Source organism: Perca flavescens, chromosome 24, assembly GCF_004354835.1.
Source record: "Perca flavescens isolate YP-PL-M2 chromosome 24, PFLA_1.0, whole genome shotgun sequence".
NCBI classification, from domain to species: Eukaryota; Metazoa; Chordata; class Actinopteri; order Perciformes; family Percidae; genus Perca; species Perca flavescens.
In genome coordinates this window covers 15,204,262-15,227,927 of record NC_041354.1, presented here as the reverse complement: position 1 = coordinate 15,227,927, position 23,666 = coordinate 15,204,262, and the positions used below count along the sequence as shown (strand labels likewise).

General features: G+C 40.2%; 1 non-coding gene across 1 annotated transcript; it reads right to left on the bottom strand.

The window, feature by feature from the left end:
* Nucleotides 1-18,034: 18,034 nt before the first annotated feature.
* On the bottom strand, nt 18,035-18,107 carry trnat-cgu (transfer RNA threonine (anticodon CGU)). Its single transcript has one exon. It is a non-coding gene; the product is annotated as a tRNA-Thr (tRNA).
* Nucleotides 18,108-23,666: the final 5,559 nt, after the last annotated feature.

Below are 23,666 nucleotides of genomic sequence, written 5' to 3'. Positions count from 1 at the left end.
TCACTTCATTTCCCAAGGTCTGTCTGAAGGCGTTTAAAGCTTCTCTGCTCCTGACCCGTCCCCCGCTTTATTTCAATAGGTGATTATGTGAATAACACTGGGAACTGGTTGTAAAGCCAACATGAAGCTGAAATACTGAAATGCTGTGGATGCCGATTCTATTCTATTCTAATAGACTATAATGGTCAAACTGGATATATAGTCAGAGTCATATTTGTCGAGTTGTGAACTTTTTTCCACTAATGTGTTCAAATCGATTACTGAATTTGGTGAATCTGCTTTTGCTAAATGACAGAACGGGGTATTTCTTCTTAATTAACGTTAGGCAGTCGGGCCTTTTATAACGAAAATACATACAAAGCACATTTGTGTACAAATAATTAAAGGGATCATGTTATTTCAGGCGGTTTTGTTGTCTTAACTGTGTTTTCTCCAGCAGGGGTTGTGGCTGATTCTGTGGTCTGTACTGGGACCAGTGGTCTCTGGCAGGGACCAGTGGTCACAACCACTAGGGGCGCTAGAGACACTGGTTGCGACCAGTGGCACAGTGGTCATTACCAGCATCTTACTGGCACAAAGGGCAGTAAAATGACTGGTCCTGACCACCTCCGCTGTGATCTGATCTATTCTTTGGACCAGTTGAGTGATCTGTGGAGTGTTTATTTTTAATACAACTTTTCATGTTTCTCAAAGTGTGAGCAGAGTCGCCTAATGTGAGAAGCCATAATAGTTTGTCTATCCAATGCTATTGATCACTATTATTAATAGAAATCATAACAATGATTAAATTATTATTATTAGTCGTGGTTGTATGAGTAGTACTATCGACTATGTGGGTCCGTGTCTTCGATTGAGAATTGAAGATTAATTTTCAATTGGTTTTTCGATCATGCCATAGGGTTAGGGGTTAGGGTTAGGGCTACATGGCCACTGCATTTAAACTAGTGAAATGAAGTAAACTGTTGGTGATTCAGTTCCTGGCCAATAAGAAGCCATTTCCAATTTTGATGCCAGTTGTGATTAGAGGTGGGCGATATATCGTTTAGACGATAATATCCAAATTGTTGTCTGGACGATATGCAAAATTGGGATATCGAATATTTCATAATTTGTACAATCCGACCCCCCAAACATGAAAAGAGCTGAAGGAAGTTAAAGAGAAAACAAATAACGCACACTATAACCTTCTAAACAATTATATGTAGCGATTTTAGGGTTTGTTTGACTGTATTTTTTGTACAAAATCACGATCGTCCCGCACGAGAGTAAGCTGCTACTAGTTCTTACCTTGCGCGTTATGACGTTCACTCATGTCAACAAAGATGGCGGTGCGCGATTGTCCAGTGGCTCTCCTGTCGGTGTATATTTATACAAGTACATACAGCCACACTGCACTAATCAATACAGGACCACGATATAACACAGCCGTTACGAGAGCCTTCCAGTCAGCTCATAACATCCCGGAGGACATAGCCTGACCGAGCCCTCCAGGTTGTTGTCGGCGCTAGCACGCCGAGCTAGCTATCTACCGGCAGGATGAGAAAATAACTCCGGCACGACCAGAGGCGGAGGACTGCAGTGTTGTGCACCAGAATGGAGTACCAACTGCAGGATCGTTGCCCAGTACGGCTCACCTGACCCGGAGCCCTGTCGGTAATATACCGACCATTTTATTTACTACGAAAACAGCACACTGCCGTCTACATAGCCCCCGATGCTAACGTTAGCAAACGTTTGGTTCACTGCTAACCATAGCGAACAAACTGCAGCGCGATCACCTGGATACGGGATACAGGGGACTTTTACAAGGTGTCCTTAAAAAGTCTGTTCCCCTCCAGCTTTCTCCTAGCATGTAGATTGTGTTACTAGAGGGAAGAACACACTAGACCATGTATACTCTAACATCAAAAAAAGCACACAGAACTGCACCTCTCCCTCACATGGGCCAGTCAGATCACATCCAACTCCTGATCCCAGCATAAATCCCGGTCAGAAGGACTATACAGCCAAGTAGAAGGACAATCAGAACCTAGTCTGACCTGATATTTTGTGAACATTTTAAAGTTGTAATCACGTCTGTAGGTGAAAGAATGTAGGAGGAGATACATTTTGAAGCAGAGGAAGATTTTAAGGGGTTGAAGCCTGCTCTCATTCACTTCAATGTTAAAAAAAAAGTGTTAAAAAGCTTAAAATTTTAAAAAGTATAAATATTAGAAAAAAAGTTGAAGTCCCATCATTAGCTGAAAGAGCTGAACATTTGAAAAGTTGAATGGTTTAAATAGGTGAAAGTATGCAGAAGTTACAGAGCCAAAAAACGTATGGAAGAGGGAATAATAAATAAAATCGAACTAGAAAATGCATTTCCTGCAGAAAATGCGTGGGAATGCTGAATAGCTGAATTGCTAAAGCTAACTGGTTGAATAGCTTAAATCTGTAAGAAGATGTTGAAGTAGTGAGAATAGTAGAAAAAGTGGAAATTGGTTTAATAAGTATGAATTTCAGTGAAAAGTTGAATAACACCACTAATGTATAAAATAATTTATTTTCTAACTGGAATTATGAATAAGTATGGAAGACTTACAAATGCCGTGTGAAAAATTGATGAAAATGCAGAAATATGGAACAAATTGTTTTAAAAATGTCAAATGCATTGCACTACACAGCTGAAACTGCACATAAGTTAAGAGCTGAAATACATTAGTAGAAAAGCTGGAAGCTGTAATACTGTCAAAATTGGAAGTTTCAATACATTGACTAAAAAGACTTATCTGCTGTATCCATTGCATAGAAAAAACAGAGAGAGAGAGAAAGAGAGGGATAGAGAGAGACAGAGAAAGAGAGAGAGAGAGAGAGAGAGAGAGAGGGGGAGTGAGAGACAGGGAGGGAGAAGGAGGCATGGAGAGAGAAGGAGAGAGAGAGAGAGAAAGAGAGGGACAGGGAGAGAGCGGGAAAGACAAAGAGAGAGAAAGAGAGAGGGAGAAGGAGAGAGAGTGATAGAGAGAGAAGGGGGATCGAGAGGGAGAGAGAGACAGAGGGAAAGAGAGAGAGAGAGGGAAAGAAAGAGAGGTGGAGGGATGGAGAGAGGAGAAAGAGAGTGAAAGAGAAAGAGGGAGAGACAAGGAGAGAGAAAGAGAAGGAAAGAGAGAGAGGAATAGAGAGAGAGGGAGTGTGAGAGAGAGGGAAAGAGAGATAGGGATATAGAGAGAAAAAGGGATAGAGAGGGAGAGAGAGGCAGAGGGAAAGATAGAGATAGAGAGAGAGAGAAAAAGAGAGAGAGAGACCGGGAGGGAGAGAGAGAGAGAGAAAAGAGAGACAGGGAGAGAGAGAGAGAGAAAGAGAGAGAGTGACAGAGAGATAAAGAGGGGGAGAGAGACAGACTGAGAGACTGACAGACAATATATTGTAAATTGAACCAATTGTAACATGTTGTTGTTGTTCTATTCCTATCTGTGATTGTAATGAAAAAGTGCTGTGTCATGCTAGAAGGAGGAGCAGCAGGTGTTCCTCCAGCTGTAATCAAGCCTTGGCCTTCCTTTGATCTATCATTAGCACACCTGGTAAAGGAGAAACATTGGTATACAGTGAGATCCAGTCTGAGAAAGCTGATAAAGATCTCTTCAAACAGAACAGCATTCCCCCAATAAAAAAAATGGCCAACACGAATAACAATAGTGGGAATGCTGTTGAACAGCATTCCCACTAATTACCATTTATACATCTGTATGTATAGTACAATATCCAAATATCATGAATTTAGTTCCAAATATCATCTTGGTTTCGGGCCATACCCCTCAGACCTCAATCCCCCAAGATATATACACACTGGTGCACAGCTGCTTCAGTCTGAAAGAGTCCTCCAGCCTTCCTTATTTACAGGGGGCGGAGCCAACCACTAACGATCAAATCAGGATCACCTGAGTAGAGCCGACAGGGAGAAGCAAAACAAGGGGGGAGCTTGTAACACACACGTGTTGGGTTCTCATGTGTGTCTTTAAACTTCCACTCTCCGTAAAAGCTTTCTTACAGACGGAGCAGCTAAATGGTCTCTCTCCGGTGTGGATTCTCATGTGTTTCTGTAAATTTCCACTCTCTGTAAACGCTTTCTTACAGACTGAGCAGCTAAATGGTCTCTCTCCGGTGTGAATTCTCATGTGTCTCTTTAAACTTGCCCTCTCTGTAAAAGCTTTCTTACAGACTAAGCAGATGCATTGTTTCTCTCCTGTGTGGGTTCTCATGTGTCTATGTAAAGCTCTACTCTCTCTAAAAGCCTTCTTACAGACTGAGCAGCTAAATGGTTTCTCTCCTGTGTGGGTTCTCATGTGCCTGGTCAGATTTCCATTGGTGCAAAATCTTTTCCCACACTCAGAGCAGCTAAATGCTTTCTCACCAGTAGTACATACTGAATCACTAACAGGGACTTCATCTTTATTCAGAGAGTTTAAACCTGACTGAGGTTCTCTGGTCTCTTTCCAATCAGCACTGTCATCAGTCTCGGGTTCAGAAGAGTCTCCAGTCTCGTCATCAGTATCTGGTTGTAAATGTGGATCGGATTTCATGGCTGGTTCTGGTCCTCCACAGTCCTCTCCCTCAGCTTCTGTTTTTATCTCCTCAGTTTGTCTTTGATGAAGCTGTGAGAACATAGGTTTCTCATCATCATCATCATCATCATCATCACCCTTCACAGGGACAGGAGTGAATGTGAACTTGGTGATATCAGCCTCCTCGGGCCCTTGAAGCTGCTCTCCATCCTGACTGATCCGGAGTTCCTCCTGTTCCTCTTTAATGTGGGGGGGCTCTGGGCCCTCCTGGTCCAGACTGGAGCTCCACTCCTGCTGATGTTCTTCACCAACAATCACTTTCTGGACATCTGAAGGTAAAGGTGAAACACAAACCGCTTTTAATGTGAATTTTAACAATAATTTGCTAAGTAGCTCTATTCACTCCCATAATAATTAGGGGTGTCAGGATTTTCAATTCAATCTTATATAAAAAAAAAAATAAAAATAAAAAAAAAAGTAAAAATTCCAGCACTTACACTCACAATAACTAGGGGGACATGAATGCTATATATTATAATCTACTTTGTTCAAAATGTAATGCCTAGTGCTTGTAGCCTAAGCCTAGGTTTAATTCTTCCACTTCATAGCTATATACAGTACAGGCCAAAAGGTTGGACACACTTTCTCATTCAATGCGTTTCCTTTTTATTTTCATGACTATATTGTAGATTCTCACTGAAGGCATCAAAACTATGAATGAACACATATGGAATTATGTACTCAACAAAAAAGTGTGAAATAACTGAAAACATGTCTTATATTTTAGATTATTCAAAGTAGCCACCCTTTGCTTTTTTATTAATAAGGGAAACACTTGCACTAATTAACCCTGACAAAGCACACCTGTGAAGTGAACCATTTCAGGTGACTACCTCATGAAGCTCATTGAGAGACCAAGGGTTCTAGAGTTATCAAAAAAAGAACCTATGATATATATGAGAGAGAGAGAGAGAGAGAGAGAGAGAGAGAGAGAGAGAGAGAGAGAGAGAGACACATACAAACACACACACATCAAAATATAATATACTTTGTTGGTACAATTATGGTCTGAAAAATAATCACGGTTTCATGATTGTGCATTATTTCACTATGTGTGTGGAATCAGATGAACACTGTAGATTTTAATGTTTTGTATTACTGCCTTTTGAAAGAAAATAATAGTAACAGTTTTGAATGTTTTGAAAATGATTATATGATCTACCTTTTTATTTAAATCCTTTGAAAAGACTAGAGGTAAATCAGTCACACCACAACCAAAGGCCAAGTTGGCAACAACAGTGTTCGGCCCTACTAGCTGGTGTGTCTACAAGTTGGAAGAGATGCTAGACAAGATGAAGCACTCATGGGGAGATTAGCAGCATATTGCCAATGCTGGATAAGCATTCATTTGCAAATTGTCAGACAGACAATCTGGCGAAAACGCACGTCTTTCAATTTATTGTGACTGCGACAAAAAGTTGTGAATGATTCAACTTTTGGAAAAAAGCAACCCAACGTCATCCTATGGTGGACAACTAGGTTACCGCTGATCATTCATGTTGTCAGTCTGCTTTTCACTTACCAGGAAACATCTTTGCCTTTACCGTTGCCACAAGCTAATGTTAGTAAAGTATCAGTGCGATTGTTCTTCTGTATATCGTACGAGATCAATAGTGTACAGTTTACAGCGTAGGAGAGAAGCAACAGAGGTTTGTGTTTTTAATATATTTCTCATGTCAATGAAACCGAAATTAGCTCTTAGTATCTCCATCCTTTACACGCAGCTGTTCTAGCTGTAGCCTAGTCTGTGTTACAACTGCACATGACGTGAGTTGTCTACCAGGGAAATCACGACACATACGATTACGTTTATGTTACAAGGCAGACAATCCTTTTTCATCGTTGACGCAAGGAAAGGTATCCTAGACGTTGTTCTAGCGTTATGCCCAACCATGCTATAGTTAGCCAACAACTATAAAACTTTGAATTTACACAAATAGGCAGAATTACCTTTTGAGAAGAAAGCAGGCAACTTTTTAAACCTTTTAAAATCCTTGCTCCTTATGAATTCTTACCATCTTGGAAAAGCCAACCCAATATTAACTTTGGTCTTGTTGCTTTGCCTGTTGTGTTGTCGTTTTAATTCTCTTTTTAACCTCTTTGGCGACTCCGTTAGCAAAGTTATTTTGCTTGTGTTAGCCTAGCAAGCTACTAACCCAGGTTAACGCTAGTTGTAATGCCTCATCATGTAAATAAAAACAAAATACCAACTACGGTCTCACTGCAATAAACTACTGGTAATGTCTAAAGTCTAGGCTGAACAGTAGGGGCTGCTCCTCAGTCACAGAACAGAAGAGATAGGTGACTGTTTCAGCGCGCGGCCACAAGAGAGAATTACCTCGCGTGCTCGCTGGACAATATCTACTGGCTTTTTTTTTTTTTCTACAGAAAGACGCCAGATTTGTCTCTAGTTGCTTTTGTTAAAATGTTGCTAATGGGGTCTGAAAAGTCGCTAAGTTGGGAACACTGCCCACACACACACACCGGCTTGACCCACACACCAGCACACAAGTATAAACATTAGACCACTTACGTAGTACGGTGAAAAGCTCCGAACTTCCTGTCGAAAGCATACCGTTTGTGTTTAATCCCGGGTCTGACTTTTAATTGAAAAGAAAAAAAAAAAAAAAAAAACTGAAGGCATTTAATGGTCAAAATGGTATTAATAAATATTTGAATATTAACATTAATAAACAAACAAACTTCGAATATGATTTTTGGGCAAAAGTCAAAGCCCTAGACCAAAGTTTTCGTGTTGGGGACGGCCCCAGGCGGGAGTGCAAGGCTCCAGGCTGCAGCCATGCAGTCTCAAAGTTTTCGCCACTCGCCATGCTCGTCCTTTCGAGTTGCCATCTCTGACTCACTCGCTGGACAAGACAAAAAACTTCATGTAGCCAGAGCTCGGCTAAGGCAGGGCTAAAGATTAGGTGTCCCTAGAACCCACATATCTAACAGGAGTTCCACATTACATTACTTCCGCATTACATTAATTAATTTGCACGCAAGTTTTATTTACTTATTTTATTAAGTGACGCGTCGACGCAAATTATTTGTGTCAACGCATTTACGTAATCGATGACGTTGACTACGTCGACGAATCGTCCCAGCCCTACTGAACAGACAGTATGGACGTTATCTAAGGTATAACGTTAAACTTTCCGAATAAAGAGAACAGAAGTGGCCTTGACGACTGGATCTGAGTGAAGTGGAAGTCCGGGACTGTCAGTCAGTAAACAAGGAAGTGACGTCCTAATTGATGCCCTGCTTTCATGAGACGTCTGACATTTTGCATTGCCAATTGAATAAAGAGACCAAAAAAACCATGGAAATATGAAATGCGATTGATTGCGCTTTCATTCAAATTTGTATGCAAAATAATTGTAACTGAATTGAAGGTGCATTGAAACTCTGCATATTGAATTGTCAATTGTAAAAATACATATTCAAATTGAATGACAAAATTGCAAATTGAATTGACAATTGCAAAATACCTTGACGTTCCACTTGCCGCAGGAAATTCCGCCGGATGCATGTATTTTCTGTTTCCTTCCGCTTTCATTGTGTTGGAATTTTAAATTTGTTGGATTAATGAGGACTATTGTTTACTGCTCTTCAGATCTCTGAATGGTAAATTGAGACAGCTAGCTAGACTGTTAGAGCTGGGCGATTTTTTTCCCCTAAAAAAAAACTCTTTACAATTCGATTTTTACCCTTCCATTTAAAAATAAAATAACTGCGAACTGTAAATATATTTTAAAAATATATATTTATTGTATTTAATTAAAATTGCATCAACATGAACAAAATTGCAAAGGCAAACCCTTTCTCCAACTGAAAAGCCACTGTGCAACAAAGATAAACATCCAAATTATTTATACTGTATTTGGACTGAAAAAAAAAATAGATTTTTTGAAAATATGAATCGATTTGACCTACCAACTCGATTTTTAAATCAAATTGATTTTTTAGCTTAGCATGACGATTCTGATTGGTTTAAAGAAATGCCATAAAACAAGAGCATGTTTTCCTCCCATCCCCAAATGCTATCTAGAGTAGCCAGACCCTCCTTCAGGGCGCTTTGGAGGAGGGTCTGGCAAAGTGAGACCAATTACTAGCTAACGTTAGTTAACTGCAAAATAAGCTTCTGCAGTGCTGCGTTCAAACGCTGTTGAAAATGTTTCATTTCAAAATTACTTTTAAAATAGCCCAGTAAACATTGCTGGGAAGTATTCAGGTAACACACTTGTTACCAGATGGCTGTTATTATAATAAATATGTACTAAAATTACTTTAAACAGGCTGATATATACACACCTTCTACTCTTCAGAACATTGTGGAAAATTAGCAGCTGAGAAGAGCAGAAAAGGCGACTCAGCAGTACTTGTTGGTCAGCCTAACAATATAAGCTGCTCTATTTAAGAATACAAAAAACATGTATGCAGGCTCAAATTCACACGGTTATACTGGGATAAAGCACTAAACAAAAAGGAAACTCTGCTAGCTGCTAGGCTAATGTAAAGTGAAATGGTACTGCAGCGTTAATGTTTCCACCTCAGCTGAGAACAGAGAAATTTCTATGACCGATCACGTTTTATATTTCACGTTACCTGTAGAAGTAATTCATAATAATGGGAGACAAAATAGAAATCCCCCATCCTATTGTGCAAAGCTGGAAGTGACAAGCAACGTGACTTTTTTCTCTCTCCATAATGTCTTGAATATAGGATAGAAGACAGACAATGGTAACTAAACAATGCTTATTATATTTCATATGACACTGTATATGAACGTCTGTAACTTTCACCAGTAAAAATATGTAACCAAATACAAGGCTCCAAATAGGCCTGCACACTGTTGCAAAAAACTGACATTGCGATATTTTTTTCTGCAATATATATTGCCTTATGAAAAAAGCTATTTGGAAATAATAAATCATTCTCAAGTACTGGGGTGATTTTGTAGGGGAGCGCATCTACATAGAAAATGAAAAAGGAACTCTGCTAATGTGAACCATTCTTTGTTGAACTTTAATGCTTTACAGACACCAAAGCAAGTAAGGCTGCGACTACTCATCTGACGTGATTTTGGAGAGGGACATTAGGTAGATAAATACGCTGATTGACTACGGCTCCGAACCGTAACGTTAGTTGGGACGCCTTGAACATGAACAACACAGAACATAAAACACTGACTACTCTAACTTCACTACCCATGGAAAAGTATGTGCATCACTGTCAGCTGCAGCTTACGGTACTTTTCTACACACAGAGAGCCTCAATTCCCATTACAACAAACCCAGTTGGACTAAGGTATATAGTATATATATATACCCACCCACCGCCAAAAGTTGCTTCCTAATCTGTGGGAAACACTGCAGAGCACGGAGCCGTTCCACAACCAGTGGAAATTAGGAGTTATGCTGAAGAACACCTAACCTGCAGAAAAGTTAGAACATTTAGAGACCGACAAGCCCATTCCCTGATGGTTTTCTTTATGAAAGATATAGATTTTAAGCAGAGGGAATTATGTATCTCTGTCAGCTTCCTGGCAGTATGTTGCCAATGCACCCATTGGTTCTAATTATGTATGTATGTATGTATGTATGTGCTGCGCATCGGAGTGTAAATGTTTATATGCATGTGGCATCTTGTGAGGCAGCCTCTGCCACAGTGTATGAATGGTAGCCTGTACTATGTAAAAGCGCTAAGACTAGAAAAGCGCTATCTAAAAACAGTCCATATATATATACACACACACACACACATATATATATATATATATATATATATATATATATATATATATATATATATATATATATATATATATATATATATATATATATATATATATATATACACATATACACACACATATACATTATATATATATATATATATATATATATATATATATATATATATATATATATATATATATATATACACACACACACACACACACACATATATATATATATATATATATATATATATATATATATATATATATATATATATATATATATATATATATATATATATATACACACACACACACACATACACATATATATATATATATATATATATATATATATACATATATACATACATACATATACATACATACATATATATATATACATACATACATATATATACATACATACATACATACATACATACATACATACATATATATATATACATACATATATATATATATATATATATATACACACACATATATATATTTTATATTATAAATATATATTATATATTAAAAAATATATACACGGGGTTGCAACTGAAAGAATATAGGCTATTGCAACAAAAGTTTATGGGATGCACTAGTGTAATTATGGTCAGATCTTATGCCTCAATGATAGGGCAGTGATATTGATAAGTCTTCTAATTTTCGGGTATTTTTTGCCAGCTTTTCTTCCTGGGTTAGAAAGTAGCGGCTGTATTGTGTCTGTGTTCTTTATATTTCTGCAGGATTATCGTTTGCTCTTCTTATGTAAAATATGCAGCGCTGGTAGATTTATCCATGTTTTCGATATATAGTGCAAACACCGCCTCTTTTATGTGGACGTGCACGTCTCCTCAGGAGTTTGTGCAACAGCTGCTGTTTGCCGAACAACAATACACAGCCACTTTGTCTCTCTTCTTTTTCTCCTCCGTGGATTAAAGCTCCAGTCAATTGCTGTCGGGTCCACTAAGATCTATAAACGATTCGACGGAAAACAGTAGGCCTTATTGTCAAATATAAATTTTACTAGTGCTACATAGATAGCACTAGTAGACCCGTACATTGCTGATTAAATATAACTATTGACCTCGACAAAACAAATAGTTCTCGTGTGTTTCATCATCACTCAATGTTTCCCACACTGGATGCTTAGATACAGTACTCCCCTTTCCATGGATGTTTAATCACATTAGATATGATAGCCATTTCAGTGTTGACAAAAAAGAGGGGAGGGAGAGTCTGTAGGAGGCTGTAATACAGTACATTGGCATCGATTTGACAACAGTCTGCTCATTCTTGATAACAGACCGTTGCTAAGAATAACAGACCGTTGCTATGCATAGCAGAGCATCGCCATGGACGAAGTGTGGTTAATTTATCAGCTGTGGCAAAAAGTGGAGCACCTCCTGTCCTCGAATTCAGGCATTGACAGTAGCTCTTACTTATTAACATACTTTTTCAGTTATGACTGACTTTCAAACTAGATAATAATAAACGTTATATGGCATTATAAACCAGAGAGAGCTCATACAACAATGAATCCGGGTAACGTTAAGTAAGAAGAAATATAAGAAGAATATAGAACATTGTAAACGTCTCCCACCTCTCCACTGGTCAGCTGACAGTTTCCTCTCAGAGTTCATGTTGAAGTGTCTCTCCTCAACTTCTCCCCGACCTGTAATTCGAGAAAAATACGAAGCTCACAACATATCCAATAACACGCGTTAGCAGGAGCTAGCTGCGGCTAACGTTAGCTTAGCGCGCGGACTCCCTGCAACAACAGCAGCAGTAAACGCGTTTCCGGTCGGAGAAAGAAAACAGACCTGAGCCCAGACCTTGTAGCTCCGTTTCAGGTTTGAAAACCTCATGCAGCAGTTTGGGATGTTTCTCTCTCGAAGGACACCAAACACTGGCGCCTTTTACTCCGCTGTCCTCATCACGAGCTAAAATGCAAACAATGGGACGGAGGTCGTAGCGTCTTGCGGGACCCGGAAACACAAACACAACTTCCGCTACACACGGCCCTTCAAAATAAAAGTGTTTTAAGAGTCGATTTTACCCACTGTCCTTTAATAAGATGATATAAGATCAGTGGTTGAATATAACTTAGTAAATTTTCTCATGTACTATACTTTTAAGGTATTATCATACTTTATACGTCTAATGTATTGTACTTTTTGACTTGGATTGACTGCTCAGCACAGATTCCGGCAGTACTAAATGAGGTATCTCTGTTCTCTAAAGCCTCTGGTTGACGTTTAAATATGAAAAAAATTGAAAGATATACACTATATACGATTACCCTCTGATTATTATGTATAATAAACCTGTCACTTTGAAGTTAAATATTTAAGGATCATAGTTTAAAGAATAAGAATATAAGGGAAACATCTACTGTAATATAGAAAATGATATACAGAACACTTGAACTATTCTAAATAGATGGCTTCAGAAGGGGATCCTGAGGCATTCCCAGGCAAGGATGGAGATATAATAGGCTTGTTCGAGGTGAGCCAGTTCTGTGCAGAAAGTCGGGTTGCCAGCGGCCGTAGCTGACAACGGTGAGTTATTTTAGGCCAAGAGAGGCGGGCTGTGAATTGGGAATAGAGGACCGGGAGTTTGCAGTGTGTTTAGTGGTTGTTCCCTAATTCTAAGCCAACAAAGTGTGTTCAGTTATGGAGTTATTTTCAAGAGCGGATTCTTTGAATTTGAGAGCATTTCTCACTAATATTACGTTCAGATTTTGTAATGATTTCCCTCAAAACCTTGCTATCACACTCAAACAGTCACTGCTCGCGCTTGGATTTGCTCTGCTTGTGCTCAAACTTTCTGCTTGCACTCAGATATGTTGTTGTTTGGACAAATTTCTTGCTCTCAGCTTTGGCCCTTCTCCTCACACTCAGGTTGAGTCTGAACGCTAGCAAATCTTCTCCTCACGGATTTCACCTGCATTTTTTTTGTGTTACAATGCTCTCAAAATCCCCCCAACCAATAGAATGCCAGCTGTAGTGTTGACCAATCAAATGATCCCTCCCCCGTTGAGGGTGCGTTGGCTTTACGTTGAACTGTCTGTTTTGGGCGGCTGCTCAAACGAGTGTCTTTATCCCCTCCGTTGATTGCTTTATTATAAGTATATGTCAACAATGTGCACAGAATGGTCGACGCACTTTCACCTGCACTTATCAGGAAATGGGAGAAAGCTTTGAAGTGGGACATATCAAGTTAGGTCCACCACTACTTGGGTAAGTAACATAAATTAAGCATGTTGCATATGGCGCTAGCATATAGCCTAGCTTGATGTCCATAAACAATTAGATTTTCTTTATAGAGTTTAGCTAGATTGAACGACATATGTCGGAAGGTATGTGTATATGTGATGACCCCACTTATTCCTGGGGATTTGGCTAATTTCATGTTAGAGCCAGTAGTAAAAAATAACTGTAATATAACTGAAAGAACACAAGAAACTGGATTGTTGGTGTCGGTTTCGGTTATATTAGTACAGACAACACTAAGTATCATTACTTATTCACCGTATATATTATTCTGGTGTACACTGTTGACATGACTCCATGCTATTGATTATACAGTATGTCACTTTAGCATACCACTACTTCATAACTTTCCTTAATTGCTCTTGTATAGTTAATTCATCGTCTACTTGTTGTATATACCTCCTATGTAATTTAATTATTATTATTATTATGTTGCAATACCGGAATCATCTCTCTTGTGAACACTAGGCTTATCTTATCTTTATTTTAGTTCATATCATAACCCTGCTCACAAACTCACCTGTACCTGGGTCATCGGTTTGCCAATATCAATGTTCCTGCTACAGTAAATCCTACAGACAAAGTGTACCGCTTCACAGGAGCACCATACACTTTGTGTGTCACATATTGTTTGTTATGAATTACTCATTGTTTTGACAAAGTAAATTAAAGCTGTTTTCCAAGTGTCGGCTCTGGTATATTTAATTGTACATAATTAGAACCGATGTGCGCATTGTACTTGTTTTTTTTTATAAAAAGGTTACTCTGGAAAACTACAATGATTTAAGAAATATCAGTGCTACTTATCAACATGTATTAATTGATTGTTTATGTGGGCAGACATTACAGGCACCTATTCATGTAAGCAGGGAACACAATAGTCTGTTCTCTCTTTTATCACTTGGAGTATGCAGGTGATAGTGCAGAAACGGGTGAAGTCCTTGTAGATCTCTGGCACCTTGAGGACAGACAGATCCAGCAACTCTCCACTGTTGTCTTTGTATAGTGTGCTCCTATTTAAGACAAATAGATATACATAGACATCAACGCATAATATATTAGGTTTACATAGCTTTCTTTAACATCATTACTATCTTACCTTACCTTCTCTCATTTGGTTTTGTGGACACCACAGTTATTGTCTCTCCCCGGGCCCGGTTGTGCACCCTGTGAAATTAAGCAAGATAAATAATAGATAACTGTATTTAACATGATTTTACAATTACATTATTATTTTGTTTTTTTCAATTACATTAATATCATCAAGCTAGGCTTTATGCTAGCGCCATATGCTACGTGCTTAATTTATGTTACTCACCCTCGTAGTTGTGGACCTAATGTGATGGTTGGGGTCTGCTGGCTGTGAGTTTTTGTTTAGTTTTCTAGTTTCCTCGTTCCTATTTTATTTTCACCTGTCAGTTTTCTCTGTTGGCCTCCTGTGTTTTCCCCCCCCCCCTCCTGCCTGCTCCTGCCTGCTACTGCCAGCTGACTAGGCACACCTGCTCGTCATTCCACCATCACCTCTCCCGCCGTGCACACCTGCCAGCCATCTACAATCAAGCCCTGTATTTGAACCGCGGATCCACTCATCATGGACCTTTTTCACAGCAGACATGTTGACTAGTCATAGTAGGAAAAGCACAGCTGAAATTGATAACCTTAACAATAGCTCAGTTCCACCAAGTGTCCCAGTAAGCTATTTCAGTGAGTCCAGGGCCTCTCCTAAGTGGAATGCCTAAGTGGAATGCAGCCATCGTTAATAGTTTTGAATACAGCTGTGCTTTTCCTACTATGACATGTCTGCCTTGAAAAAGGTCTATTGTTTCATCGTTGCTTCTGCTATCTTGCTTTTCTCTCCATACCTCTCCGTTACCTCCAGTCAGCTGGCTTCACCATTCGGTCACTTCCTCACGGCTCCATGCTCCGTCCTGCCTCCACTCCTGCTTCCAGCCGTCCCCTCTTCGACTCACCTGTTCCCCGGATTCCAGTGCCTCCTCCTCGGTTCCCTCGGCTCCGGTATGCCCGCGCTCCCCGAGCTCCCTCGTAATCCTATCCCAGTGAGTCCCTTGCCATCCTAGCCCAGTGAGTCCCTTGCCATCTTATCCCAGTGAGCTCCCTCACCATCCTATCCCAGTCCCAGAGCCCTCACTCCTGTCCTTGGCGTCCGCCTCCCCACTCCCCTTTCCCACTCCCCTTTCGAATTCTAATAAAACTGTTTTTGCTGAGCCTAGCGTTTGGGTGCATTCTATGTCCCACTTCAAAGCTTTCTCCCGTTTCACGATGGGTGCAGGTGAAAGTGTGTCGACCATCCTGTGCACAATGTTGACATATACTAATAATAAAGCAATCAACGGAGGGGATAGACAAATTCGGTTGAGCAGTCGCCTGCAACAGACCGTTCAACGTAAAGCTAACTGTGGCAAACCAGGGGGAAACAGGTCAGCCAATCCGGCACAGGGGGCGGGTACATAGGCTCAGACTGGGGGAGGAGCTGCAGCCACTTGGCACATGGAACTGGTCACACCTGCAGTCCATCAGGTAATCAGGGGGAAGGTGTTAAGAGAGCCAGCCCAAGGCTGCAGGGAGAGAGGAGACAGTGAGTAACAAAGGCCCAGAGGAGCAACACTTCAGGAGCTAATGGTCAACAAGGATATGGGCTAGGATAAAAGACTAACCTCTCCCTCTGCTTAAATCCTCCCAGGACAACACCTCCTGAAGGCTGACGGACCCCAGACGGGAAGAAACCTAATGGTGCGTTCTTTTTGTCCACCGAAGTCGATCTACGAGTTGTTTTCCGGAGTTACGAACCGGAAGTTGCAAAAAGAACGCCCCCGAGGTCGTATATACGACTCGTCAAGTCGTCTGAACTCCGAGGACCCCGAGTTCACTTTCAAAGATGGCTACGTTGTGCATCACACGTAGTAAACGTTGTGGTTTTCTACAATTTTAAGCACTTTTGTCTTTGTTGTAACCAAATGAAGAAGTCGTACACCTAGCACTGTATACTGCTACCTATAGGCATGTCGCTACAGTCTTATGAGTTAAATACCGCCTGATTAGTTATTTTGTAGCTTGTGCAGCTGAAATTGGCTAGAGACGCTCGGTTGCTATATGACAACAATGGCTTTAAGCAGAGTCTTGACCAGAAAGCAGAGCAGTAGCCTAACGTTAATCAAAATGTAATTTTCATGTATCAAACTGTGAAATATATTTGTGTAATATGTCAATAACTGGGTGAATAGAATCCTAAATGTTACTAAAAATGTAAAAAAAAAATCCATCTTTTCTCCGACTCGTAGTATTGTGCGACAAAAATAACACAACCCACGGTTATTAGTTTTTCGAGATGGATGTGACGTCGCACTCAAGCTACTAGTCGCGATTACAAGACAAAAAGAACTTACCATAAGTTGCAGTTTGTACAATTACCCTTTTCCTGAGCGACTTCATTAAAAAACACTTTGTTTAAGTTGACTGTCTCTGTGTTTCCTATGTTCATTGTGAATCTGGTGTTCAAGTCCCCTGGGTTGCCACAGAACGCACCCTCAACTGGGCAGGGATCATTTCATTGGTCAACACTACAGCTGGCATTCTATTGGTTGGGGGGATTTTGAGAGCATTGTAACACAAAAATCTGAGCGTGCAAGAGAAATCCATGGGGAGAAGATTTGCAAGCTCAACCAACTAAAGAGTGTGAGAAGGACCAGAGCTGAGAGCAAGAAATGTGTCCAAACAACATATCTGAGTCCAAGCAGAAAGTTTGAGCACAAGCAGAGCAAATCCAAGCGCGAGCAGTGACTGTTTGAGTGTGATAGCAAGATTTTGAGGGAGATTGTTACAAAATCTGAACGTAATATCACTGAGAAATGCTCTCACATTGAAAGAATGCGCTCTTGAATAAAGATAGGAATATAACTCCATATTCAGTTGGGTGGAGAGGACAGCAAGGTAGTGTTATTTTTAGGAGTTCCTACCGTAATTCTAAGACAAGGAAGTGTGTCTGTCCGTCAGGTGGAGAGGATGATGAGGTTGTTAACAGTTCCTACCGTAATTCTAAGCCGAAAAAGTGTGTCTGTCAGTTGGGTACAGAGCTCCGTAGGAACACAGGCTTTTATGACTGTCAATCTAGCCAGCATCTAATGTTAGCTACTCTGCTGTGCTGTGAAATAATGTCTGGGTATGTGAGACAAGCGTCTAGCAACATTTTTGTGAATGCTGTGTTCTCAGCCTGGCAACCTCCATGAACTTCGAGTCTGGGGAGACAACTCTCTCCAGTATTTAGAATACCTATTTAGAGTACCTATTTTAAACATTAGCTGTCAGTATTACATATTGCACCTTTAATATCCTCATGTTACATATAACTTTTGGGCTCAACAAAGCATTGAGGTAATCAACTGGTAATCAGGCACTGCTGGGATTTGAACCCAGGATCTCCTGTTTACGAGACAGGCGCTTTAACCTCTAAGCTACAGCGCCTCTTACAGTTAAAAGAAACGGTTCTCTATTTTTGTCGGGTGTTTTGTGTTGGTGTATACCAGGACCCTGTAACATGCCCACCATGTTGGATGAGACACATGCCTTTGGTATGGGAGACCTGGGTTCGGTTCCCACTGCGATACGTCAACCAATGTAATAATATACTGACTGATTGATGAATTCTTCCATTTACTGTAACTGATATTTTGCTGAGGTTTGCACTGTTGAAAGTCCCCAAGAACAATGAGCAGGGAGCCTGAATGCTAGAATGTGACATCGTTCTCAAAACCCTTTTCTGAATTACTAGTAGGTAAGAAATAAAGGATATGTAGCAATGCTCCTTTCTTTACTTACTTAAATAAACAAGCCCAAATCTCATTTAAGCCTACTGTTCATCATACTGATGTAGCTTTAACTTTCTTAGCAAACTTGACAATACCAACACACGTTAATACGCAGTTTATGATGCATTTTCACTGAGTGATGAGTTGAAGAAGCAGCCTCAACCCAGAGGAACTGCAATGGAAGAGCAATAATTCATATTTCTCCTCAAACTTGATGAGAGGCATATTTAATTATCTTTTTGGAGTAAATGGGAATTTTTTGGGGCAAGCTCTTTCTTGCCATAGTTGGGAAACTGAGGAGAGGGTTAAATAAAATGGGTAGAAGAGTTAGAGAGGGTCAGTATTGTTAGCAGTGGAGCCGACTGACACATTGGGTTTAGCCTAAGAAGTTACTACATTAAAGTTTTTTATAAAAGCTTATCTTCACCTCCTGTAGTTTTATGTACAGCGGAGCGACAGAACAGGAGTGAACGAGAGCTAATGGACAGTAATTAACTGAAGTGATACCATGAAGTACGCTGTTACAGATATAGCTCCTGTCGGTAACATGCTAACGCAATTAGCGTTACAAGTTCTAGAAACTCCATAAAATCCATAAATTTACCTTCTGTAGACCGCAGGCTGTGGGGGGGATTTCAGACAGGACACTGCAGCACACCGACACGGTGCTCTGCAAGTAGGAGACAAAGAAATGTGTTCATGTCACAGACTTTCACCTTGCAAGCTGCCACGAAGTCCCGGCAGTCTTTTTCCATAGTGGGTCACCAGAACCGTTGGCGGAGCAGGAACAGGGTTCTGGCCATTCCTGGGTGGCAGCTGAATTTGGAGGCGTGCACCCACCGGAGGACCCGGGAGCGAACACACGGCAGGGACGTAGAGGCGGTTGGGAGGACCTCTCTTTCTCTGTGTGTCTGTGTTGTTGCCGTGGTGATTCCCTCCCTCTCTCCCGGGTCCTGATTGCTGCCAAGCTGGTTCACCTGCTCCCAGCTGCACACCTGCAACCCATCCACTAATCAACGCTGCAGCGTAGCAACCACTCACTGCTGGCCACATCTTTGGCCGTTTCTCAGTCTCAAGAATTCAAAGAACGGGCTTGTGTTCTTGGGGAGAACAACCTTGCTAAATGTTCTTGAAAGAATGGACCTGCAAGTTCACAAGCACAGAAAAAGCTGTCAACAGTTTGAGACGATGCATTCTTCCTGTTATTGTGCAACACCCACAGCAACAGAGGCCGCCTGCAGTGCTCCAAAATAACAGCTAGAAATAAAAACCACAATATTTTTTTGTTTGTTTTAGCTTAAACACCCCTACTTATTCAAGAGTGGAATGCGATCCCTACTATAATTAGTGTATTAGTTTTAGTCAGTTAAAAATAAGTAAAGTGTCCCGATTAGTGTTATGTGGAATTATCATTTCTATATTATTGTAGTGCACTGTATATGCCCAGGGACGACAGATAGAAATTAGCAATACAAATTAGAAACGTTGGCGTCTCCCCTTTAATCTACATAACATGCCATAGCATGTTACCACTTTATGGGCAACTGTTAACTTATCATACAGATTCTAACTCAACTCCCAATTTAAAAAAAATTCTGAAAACAAATACACCAAAAAAAGTACAAACTAAATACTAAATCTAATGTATATAGTCTATACAGATAGAAGATAAACGGGTATCTCTCTCCCCCGCCTTTGCCTGCTGCGCTGTCTGTGTGTGTGTGTGTGTGTGTGAGACTGTTGGCCAGCGAGGTTGTTAGGCCGCAGGAGATTGTGGAGTTTAACTCCGAAAAGGCAGTTAACCATAAGTTCCCGTAACTCTTATGATGGACATGTGTTGTGATATTTAAACAAAATCCGTCAACGGCAAAATAAAAGCCTTGTATTAATGAGACCGGTCTGAGAGACCTCCGGCTTACAGCGGGGTCTCCGAGCGTGACTGTCCCAGAGATGAGCTAGTGGCCCAGCAGGCGCTAGCTGGCTGTCGCATCACTTTATGGAGCTTCTCAACTCCGAGAACTTTGGAGCCAATTGTCAATATGGCATTGATTTTTGTAAGACTGCCTTTATTCTAAATCTGCACAGTTAAACATTTTAATTGTCCCGTGGTTGGTCCGCATATATACCGGAAACCCGACCCTCGTTGAGTGCCGAAATGAATGTTGGGATACGGGTGCTGCCGTGCAGTTCATACAAGTTACCAACCAATGCATCCTCTGTAAAATGGCCGTCGAGAAGATTTCCGAGAATTTGAACAGTTTTGAATGCAAACTTGTGTATTGGGACATTACTTTGGCCACAGAAGATGATGTTTCACAGGGACACAAGAACACAAGTCCATAGAAGAACACAGATTGAGAAACGCCCCTTGTCTTAGCTACAGTGGTAATGGCACAGCTTAGTCACTTGAACTTTACATTTCAGTTTTTTTGCCCCATTCCTGACCGAGTGGTTAGGGCATTGAACTTGAAATACAAACGGGTCTCCCCACGCAGGTTTGAACCCTGCTGACAGCGATATCTAACTTCAACAATATCATACATGCAGAGCTTGAAATAACAAATAATTGTAATTTTTTATTCATAGAGCATTTTTCAAAATAACACATGACATGACAGAGCAGTCATAAAAACATCAGGATTAAAAAGATATATATATATATAAAGACTATTAGGGGCTTTAAACCCTGTACAATGTAAGAAAGTGTAGTAAAACATTTTAAAAGAAAAAAGAAAAGTCAAATACATTTAGACTTAATGGACTCACACCCGATTAAATCCCAACATTTTAATAAGTTGGCTTTAACAGCTTTAAACTTGGTCGAGAGTTTTAGACTGTTCAGATGAGATCTTGAGTGTAACATTTCATAGACTCTTTCAATTATTTAATTATCAATTACTATTTATACGTCTGTATTTATAGTACAATATCATTGGTTTTGTGCCATACCCCTCAGACCACCATCCCCCAAAAAAATAACCACACTGGTACACAGCTGCTTCAGTCTGAATGAGTCCTCCAGCCTTCCTTAAGTACAGGGGGCAGAGCCAACCACTAATGATCAAATCAAGATCACCTGAGTAGAGCAGACAGGGAGAAGCTAAACAAAGGGGGAGCTTGTAACACCAGTGTTAATTTTGTTGACGAAGACTATGACGAAAAATATTGGTCAACGAACCTTTTTCACGGACGAAAGCTAAATAAAAAGTAAATACAAAGTCAGATATGATGGCGAAGAATGTGACGAAATATAACTGACACTTTAGTCAACGAATAAAAATGAGACGATGGAGAAGAAATCCAATCAGAACTACTCTTTTTGTGGGACAAGTTGGGAAGAAAGAACAAAGATGAGTTTGCAGAACTCCACACAGTTTCGAGGACGTTTTCACAACAGCAAGGTTGTTTACATTATATTTAGTTTGTTTAGTTGCACAGTCTTAGTTACACAGCTTTGGCGGATTTCAGTTGACTTCGCTCGTTAGCAACACGCTAACATTTTGCAGTGCACCCGGTCCGAGGGCAATGACATGTCTCATGAACAACAGAAATGTCAGAGCTAGGTCTAGGATGAAAACGAAGACTTGCCATCTAGTCACACTTCACATATGACAACAAGGACAACAAGACCGCCTGTAAACCGTGTGGAGCAAAAATCGTTGGGAAAAACACCAACTTGAAGCGACATCATCCAGAAATACATGCAAAGGTAAGCATACACGCTAAGGTTATTTTATTAGATAAACCACCGTGTTTCCGCTAGCTAAACTTGGAATAAAATAGAAGCTAAAGGAAACCACCTCTGAACTGTATTGATTAGACAATTGTCTCGCTGAATTAATGGGAGTATAAATATTCAGTGTCCTCAAATTGAATCAAATGTGTACTATTATAGTAGATGTTGTGGTGTTGTATATGACTGGACAAAGCAGGGCTCCAGACTAACTTTTTTCACTAGGAGCACAGTGGCCCCCCAACTGAAAATTTTAGGTGCGCAACCAGAAACTTTAGGGGCACACACCGTAAATTAACATGCTAACCAAATATTCACATTTCTACTAATTTCCACTGTATTACTAATAAATACTTTGATAATAGATGTAGAAATTACAATGTGCCATTTCAAATTCAGTGTCACTTTTGAAGATTCAACATAGAAGGCCCCATTGCTGTAAACAAAATACTTAAAAAATATACCAGCTCTAGGCTACAATTACAATGAATTCAACTTAAAATTAAACATGCATTGTTTAGGCTACTACCCTTAGGGTTGAGTAATTGTCGCATCTAAACCAATATCGGTACAGATTCCTGAAATTCCGTTCCAGTACCCAAAGGTACCTATTTTCAGTACTTTAACAATTATTTCAGTTGTAAAAATAATTCCAAACCTATTTATCCTATGTATTTAGAACATTTTTACTTTAGTAGAATGTTACACTCTAAAGAAATTAAACAAAAATAAAAATAAAATCCCTCCCCCTCTCTTCCCAAACCCATACCTACAACCTATTAAATTGAATAATTATTAATTTCTTACTCACTGTAACTTTTTTAGCCCGTTTTATTTTCATGACCATTTTTAATTCCTCTTTAATGTTTTATGTAAAAGCACTTTGAATTGCCTTGTTGCTAAATAAAGTTGCCTTGCATTACAAACTCAGCCTATCAGTCAATCACCAGGGCACAGAAACCACTGTGCCTGCTGCTTGTCTCAGAGGAAGTCTAACGTCAACAGCCCCGCTACAGTTTTCTTCTCGCCATTCATATCATATCGCAGCAAACGCTGTCTGCGTGAAGTTTTGAAAAACTTTAACCACACTTGAAACCACTTTATCGGCATTGCGAGACTCACTGTGGCTTCAACAAAACTGCAGAGCCGACGTAGTTTGCACCGTCACACCTCTGCGTGTGTGTGCAAGTGTTTGTGTCCAAGCTCTGCTCTCTGTCAATTTTCAGAGAGGACAGATAAGCTAGCGCTTACGCTCTCAGGACATTGACACTTAACGTGTAAAAAAAGAGGGCAAATTTACTGGTCGCACATGTGCGAATGGATGTAAAATTCAGTCGCACACTCTCAAATTTTGGTCGCAGTCTGGAGCCCTGCAAAGTCACAGATACAGAAGACGTCTGATGAGAAAGATGACAGAACACAACCATTACACAGCCTAGTTCCCCCAAGTTAGTTTACAGTCTACATATGCATGCCAGGACC